Consider the following 8,043-nt stretch of genomic DNA (forward strand, 5'->3'; position numbering starts at 1 on the left):
TTCAAGGTGGGGAAAAGGGATCCGGTCAGTATCCCTGCAGCACAAACCTCCCCATGTCCTTGAAGTCTGGATAGTTGGAAAAAAGAAAAAAAATTACCCAGCAGGTTTCTGTATACATTTCATTAGCCAAAACTGTATCAATGCCACTTCTAACTGCAAGGGGGCCTGGGGAATCTAGTCTCCAGCATTTAGCCTCAGAGCAGAGAAAAGCAAAGGAGAAGGGGTGGGAATATGAGCGAACCTACAACATTAGCCACAAACACCGCCTAGAAATGCTGGCTCCAAGATTGACTGATTTTTTTTTTTGTTGTTGTTATCTTTTTTTCTATTTTTTTTTGTGATTGACTGATTTTATTTTATTTTATTTTGAGAAGGAGCATCACTCTATCTCCCAGGCTAGAGTACAGTGGTTCAATCTCGTCCCACTGCAACCTCCGCCTCCTGGGTTCAAGCGATTCTCCTGCCTTAGCCTCCTGAGTAGCTGGGATCACAGACGCCTGCCATCACGCCCAACTATTTTTTTGTATTTTTAGTAGAGATGGGGTTTCACCATGTTGACCAGGCTGGTCTTGAACTCCTGACCTCATGATTCACCCACCTCGGCCTCCCAAAGTGCTGAGATTACAGGTGTGAGCCACCGCACCCGGCCTATTTATTTTTCTTTTTCTTTTCTTTTATTTTTTGAGACAGAGTCTTACTCTGTCGCCCAGGTTGGAGTACAATGGTGTGATCTTGGCTCACTGCAACCTCTGCCTCTTGGGTTCAAGCAACTCTCCTGCCTCAGCCTCCTGAGTAGCTGGGATTACAGATATCTGCCACCATCCCTGGCTAATTTTCATATTTTTTAGTAGAGGCGGAGTTTCACCGTGTTGGCCAGGCTGGTCTCGAACTCCCAACCTTAAAAGATCCATCCACCTAAGCTTTCCAAAGTGCTGGAATTACAGGCATGAGCCACCACGCTCGGCCTGATTACTTTTTGAGACAGAGTCTTGCTCTGTTGCCCAGGCAGGAGTGCAGTGCTGTGATCATGGTTCACTGTAGCCTCAACCTCCTGAGCTCAAGTGATCTTCCTGCCTCAGCCTTCCGAGTAGCTACAACTACAGGCATATGTGACCATGCCTCGCTAATTTTTCAAATTTTTTGTAGAGATGGAGTATCCCTGTGTTGCCTGGGGTTGGTCTCAAACTCCTAGGCTCAAGCTATCCTCCAACCTTGGCCTCCCAAACTACTAGGATTACAGGTGTAAGCCACTGTGTCCAGCTCAAGATTTATACGTCAATTTCTGACCTCTTCTATGAGTTCCAGACTCAAATATAAAAGCTAACCGGCCGGGAGTGGTGGCTTGCACCTATAATCCCAGCACTTTGGGAGGCCGAGGTGGGTGGATCACCTGAGGTCAAGAGTTTGAGACCAGCCTGGTCAACATAGTGAAACCCCATCTCTACTAAAAATACAAAAAATTAGCCAGGCATGATGGTGGGCACCTGTAATCCCAGCTACTTGGGAGGCTGAGGCAAGAGAATCGCTTGAACCCAGGAGGTGGAGGTTGCAGTGAGCCAAGACCGTGCCATCACACTCCAGCCTGGGCAACAAAAGCCAAACTCCGTCTCAAAAAATAAAAAATCAAAGCGGGCCAGGCGCGGTGGTTCACACCTGTAATCCCAGAACTTTGGGAGGCCGAGGTGGGCAGATCACCTGAGGTGGGGAGTTTGGGACTAGCCTGACCGACATGGAGAAATCCCATCTCTACTGAAAAAAAAAAAAATACAAAATTAGCTGGGCGTGGTGGTGCATGACTGTAATCCCAGCTACATGGGAGGCTGAGGCAGGAGAATCACTTGAACCGAGGGGGTGGAGGTTGTGATGAGCCGATATTGCACCATTGCACTCCAGTCTGGGCAACAAGAGCGAAACTGCGCCTCAAAGAAACATAAAAATAAAAATAAATAGGCCAGGCGTGGTGGCTCAAGCCTGTAATCCCAGCACTTTGGGAGGCCGAGACGGGCGGATCACAAGGTCAGGAGATCGAGACCATCCTGGCGAACACAGTGAAACCCCGTCTCTACTAAAAATACAAAAAACTAGCCGGGCGAGGTGACGGGCGCCTGTAGTCCCAGCTACTTGGGAGGCTGAGGCAGGAGAATGGCGGGAACCCGGGAGGCGGAGCTTGCAGTGAGCTGAGATCCAGCCACTGCACTCCAGCCTGGGCGACAGAGCGAGACTCCGCCTCAAAAAATAAAAATAAAAATAAAAATAAATAAATAAATAAATAAAAAGCTAACATTTAGCTGGGCACAGTGGCTCACGCCTGTAATCTCAGCACTTTGGGAGGCTGAGGTGGGTGGATTGCCTGAGGTCAGGAATTTGAGACAAGCCTGGCTAACATGGTGAAACCCCGTCTCTACTAAAAAAAATACAAAAATTAGTCAGGTGTGGTGGCACATGTCTGTAGTCTCAGCTCCTGGAGAGGCTGAGGCAGGAGAATCGCTTGAACCCGGGAGGCAGAGATTGCAGTGAGCAGAGATTGTGCCATTGCACTCCAGCCTGGGGGACAGAGTGACTCTGTCTCAAAAAAAAAAAAAAAAAAAAAAAAAGCTAACATTTGTTGAGTGCTATGTATATTATTATTTGTTGCAAAATCCTACTTCTCCAATAGTTATTTTATTATCTCCCTTTGACAGAGCTAAAAACTGAGGCATAGAGAGGTTAACTAACTTGCCCAAGGTCATATAGTTGGCAGAGTCTGGATTCAAACCCAGGTAACCTGCCTGCACATTCAGTGCCACCTCTCGCCTCCTACTTGACGTCTCCACTTGGCTATCTTAAAGGCATCTGAAACTTAAGACATCTGAAACTTGACACATCTAAGCTAGAAAGTGTAAGAACGAAATTTTTTCCAGTTCTCCTTATCTCCATATATTCCACCATTAGGCTGCTGGTTGCTCAAGCTAAGAATCCAGTAGATGTGTGAATTTCCATCTTATCTGCTGGCCGAAATCCAGTCCCTCAGCAAGTCCTCTTGGTTCTACCATCTTAACCCAAGTCCCCATCATCTCTTGCCAGGACCACTTATAAAAGTCTTTCATCTGGGCCGGGCGCGGTGGCTCAAGCCTGTAATCCCAGCACTTTGGGAGGCCGAGATGGGCGGATCACGAGGTCAGGAGATCGACACCATCCCGGCTAACAGGGTGAAACCCCTTCTCTACTAAAAAAATACAAAAAACTAGCCGGGCGAGGTGGTGGGCGCCTGTAGTCCCAGCTACTCGGGAGGCTGAGGCAGGAGAATGGCCTAAACCTGGGAGGCGGAGACTGGAGTGAGCCGAGATTGCGCCACCGCACTCCAGCCTGGGCGACAGAGCGAGACCCCATCTCAAAAAAAAAAAAAAAAAAGAAAGAAAGAAAAAAAAAAAAAAGTCTTTCATCTGGACCTGCTGCTTCCCCTCTGAGCCCCTGAAAACAATTCTCCATACACAGCCATGGCAAGATTTTAAGGAATGTAATTCAGACCTTCTCAGTCCTTGCTTACAGCCCTTCAGTATCGTCCTCTTATTCTTTTTCCTTTTACTTATTTATTTATTTATTTTTATTTTTATTTTTATTTTTGAGATGGGGTGTCATTCTGTTGCCCAGGCTGGAGTGCAGTGGCACAGTCTCGGCTCACTGCAACCTCCACCTCCTGAGTTCAAGCAATTCTGTCTCAGCCTCCTGAGTAGCTGGGACTACAGGCACATGCCACTATGCCTGGCCAATGTTTGTATTTTTAGTAGATATGGGGTTTCACGATATCGGTCAGGCTGGTCTTGAACTCCTGACCTCAGGTGATCCACCCACCTCAGCCTCCTAAAGTGCTGGGATTACAGGTGTGAGCCACTGCTCCTGGCCTGTCCTATTTTTCTTAAAAGGAAATTTGCACTCTCTCTCATGGTTAGGTTTACAAAGTCCTTCCTGGTTTGGCTCCTGGCTACTCCTCCACCAGCGGTACATCCTGTCTCCCCCAACTCAGTTCCTCTAATCACATCACGCCCTTTCCTTCAGAGTCTTGGTATTTGGTGTTCCCTTTCTGGGATGTTTTTTCTCCTGGTTTTTGCCTGGTTAGCTCCTTTGGCTTCCAGCTCAGAAGTCACTATTGGGGTACAGTCTTTTCTTTTCTTTTCTTTTTTTGAGACCGAGTCTCACTTTGTCGCCCAGGCTGGAGTGCAGTGGCGTGATCTCGACTCACTGCAAGCTCTGCCTCCTGGGTTCACGCCATTCTCCTGCCTCAGTCTCCCGAGTAGCTGGGACTACAGGTGCCCGCCACCACACCTGGCTAATTTTTTGTATTTTTTAGTAGAGACAGGGTTTCACCGTGTTAGCCAGGATGGTCTCGATCTCCTGACCTCGTGATCCACCTGTCTCGGCCTCTCAAAGTGCTGGGATTACAGGGGTGAGCCACAGCGCCTGGCCATAGGGGTACAGTCTTTTCTAGACATGGTCTCCATGGAGAGGAATTTTCCCTAAACACCCCTGGTCTTTGCTCATCCTCTTAGGATTGGAACAACTAGGATTGAAGGAGTGCCTGGGACATGGAACTCTCACTGCTAAAATTGGAAAAGTCCCTGGTAAACTGGAATGAATGCTTGTTCTCGGGGCCACAGGCACCGAACTATTTTTGTCAACTAAGTAGAGGTAATCTATAAAAAATTATAATCCTAGGCTGGGCGCAGTGGCACATGCCTGTAATCCCAGCATTTTGGGAGGCCGAGGCAGGAGGATCGTTTGAGCCCAGGGTTTTGAGATCAGTCTGGGCAAGATGGCAACGTCCTGTCTCTACAAAAAATAAAAAACTAGCTGGGTGTGGTAGTATGCACCTGTAGTCCCAGCTACTCGGGAGACAGAGGTGGGACGATTGCTTGAACCTGGGAGGTTAAGGCTGCAGTGAGCCGTGATGGAACCATTGCATTCCAGCCTGAATGACAGCATGAGACCCTGTCTCAAAAAAAAAAAAAAAAAAAAAAAAACTAAACCTAAAGTATTTATTTACTTAGAGACAGAGTCTCCCTTTGTCACCCAGGCTGGAGTGCCATGGCTCAACCTCTGCCTCCCGGGTTCAAGAAATTTTCCTGCCTTTGACCGGGCGCGGTGGCTCACGCTTGTAATCCCAGCACTTTGGGAGGCCGAGGCGGGAGGATCACGAGGTCAGATCGAGACCATCCTGGCAAACATGGTGAAACCCCATCTCTACTAAAAATACAAAAAAAAAAAAAACTAGCCGGGCACGGCGGCGGGCGCCTGTAGTCCCAGCTACTCGGGAGGCTGAGGCAGGAGAATGGCGTGAACCCGGGAGGCGGAGCTTGCAGTGAGCCGAGATTGTGCCACTGCACTCCAACCTGGGCCACAAAGCGAGACTCCGTCTCAAAAAAAAAAAAAAAAAAGAAAAAAAAGAAATTCTCCTACGTCAGCCTCTAGAGTAGCTGGGACTACAGGCATGAGGCACTGTGCTCAACCCTTTTGTTGCTTTTTTTTTTCGGTATTATTTTTCAATTGGTTTAGAATTTGGACAGAAGAGTACTTGGATATCTTCAGGAACCTGAGAGTCACCTTCTCAGAACAGCCTTCCCATATGCTCCTAATACACACTTACTCCACATCACATCTCTGCTTACATCCTTTATGATTATTATAACCCACAATTACATATTTTTCTTTTTTATTGACTGCCTTTTCCATGAAACTTTCCAGCGGCAGAGCCCATGTTCATTTCATTCACCACTCCAGTATCTCCAGGGTCTAGTACGGTGCCTGGCAAGTACTCAATAAATGTTTGTTGACTGACTGACTGGCTATGACCTTTTCCAAAGGAGAAATGCCATTTTCATTGAGAAGCCAGAGTGACATCCCCCTACCCATAACAAGCTAGCTGTTGATTCTCGTAACAATAAGGCATTGATTCCAGGCTTGGTGTGGTGGCTCATACCTGTAATCCCAGCACTTTGGGAGGCTGAGTTAGGAAGGTCACTTGAGGTCAAGAGTTCGAGACCAGTCTGGCCAACAGGGTAAAATCCCGTCTCTACTAAAACCACAAAAATTAGCCAGGCGTGTAATCCCAGCTACTGGGGAGGCTAAGGCAGGAGAATTGCTTAAACCCGGGAGGCAGAGGTTGCAGTGAGCCGAGATCGCGCCATTACACTCCAGCCTGGGTAAAGAAGCAAGACTCCATCTAAAAAAGAAAAAAATTCCAGATGACTAAGAGAACAGGATATACAGAAATCTTACTTCCTATTCTTAATATCTTATTGTTCTAAAACTTGGCCTGAAAATGAAAATCACAGAAAAACTAATAATAGTTTTAACCTTCGTGCTGGTTGTTGTGGCTTCTGGCCAGCTTGAGCAAGCGTCATCTATTATGGACAAAATTGAATTTCAGTTGAAGTAGACATAGACTCCACTTGCCATAGGATAAGGACTAATTTTTATCCTTTACAATTCTAATATCTTTCCAGACAGGACTCAAGGTTACCTCTGGAAGGAGAGGAAGAATTTATTTGGCCAAATTTGAGCCCTTTCTTTCCTTCTATTTGGTGCTGGCAAAGTAAACCAGAAGATTACAGCCAAGACTGAGGTCCTGAACCTGTGTACAAGCACTGTTCCTCCTAGACAGCAACAGATGGGGATTGCTGAGGGGCACTTTATCCTGGAACCTCTCTTCTGTTGCTTGATGGAGTCTGATGCTGGTTCAGCAAAGACTGGCAAGGACCTTATGGTGGACTCCACACCATCCACACCTCCCCTCCCTACCACAAGAAAACAGTGCCATTAGGGAGTTTGGTCCAACTCCTGAAGGTAGACCTGGATTAGTATCAGGCTAAACCAATCCCGGAAACCCTGTTAGCTTTGCCAGTGATCGGCTTTAGGGAGAAGCAGGTTTAAGTGACTGAATCAGCCAGTGAGATGCGATGAGGAGTTTGAAAGGGAACAGAGCCATGGGGAGTCACTTCTAACATGAACAAGGAAGCCTGGCTACTGGTGACTGTCCTATAACTCAAGGGCACTAGATTTAAGACACTGTGACTAGAAAAGTAGAGGGATGGAAAGAACCCAGGTCCCCAAGGACAGTGTTGATTTACTGCATCTACAAACCTTCAATTCTGCCCTATATCTGTACTTCTGAGTATAAATGTCTGTGTTTAAACCACTTTGAGCTGAGCTTCCTGCTACTTGCAATGAAAAAAATTCTGATACATTTTGAAGCAGGATAGTTCCCTGACCCCTTCACTGGCAGGAACTGGAAGGCAGGGGCGCTGGAACCAGCCAGCCGCTTTGGTGCTGGCAGGGGCCATTCCACTCACTTGGACCTGCTGTGCTCCACTTCTTATGGGAGGGGGAGCACACAGTGGGTGCAGGAGCCGGGGCAAGTGCTTTTGGGCACCTGCAGGAGCAAAACTTTGTGTGGGCCCCGCAGCAGCATCTGGTGAGGGTGCCTGCAACCCCTGAAGCCCCAGAAGGAGTGTTACAATGCCCTTTTAGCTTTGCTGTCCGTAGACAGCTTAAGTGTTAACAGCTCAGTGGAGGGTCAGTGTGACAGCCTTTTGCACCCGCACTTGTGGTACCCGACCTCTTGTCCAGCGTCCAGGAGGAATGAGGTAGCACAAATGAACTGAAGATGGTAAATGCATGGAAATTTATTGCCAAGGAAAGTGGCTTTCAGTAGGAAGAGGAGCTGAAAAGATGATGGAGCAGGAAGGTAATATTCCCCTGAAGTCCAGCCATCCCTGGCTGGACTCCTCTTCAAAGCTACAACATGAAGCTGTCCCTCTGAAGTCAAGCCACTTCTTTCTGCCCTCCAACCATAGTCTCCAACATCCAGCTGCTTCTCCTCTCTCTGCTGACTGAGCTTGGTTTGTTTTGTTTTGTTTTATTTTTTGAGACTGAGTCTTGCTCTATCACCTAGGCTGGAGTGCAGTCGCGTGATCTTGGCTCAGTGCAACCTATGCCTCCTGGGTTCAAGTGATTCTCGTACCTCAGCCTCCTGAGTAGCTGGGATTACAGGCACCCGCCACCATGTCC

The sequence above is a fragment of the Rhinopithecus roxellana genome, chromosome 12, assembly GCF_007565055.1.
Source record: "Rhinopithecus roxellana isolate Shanxi Qingling chromosome 12, ASM756505v1, whole genome shotgun sequence".
In the NCBI taxonomy this organism is placed as follows: Eukaryota; Metazoa; Chordata; class Mammalia; order Primates; family Cercopithecidae; genus Rhinopithecus; species Rhinopithecus roxellana.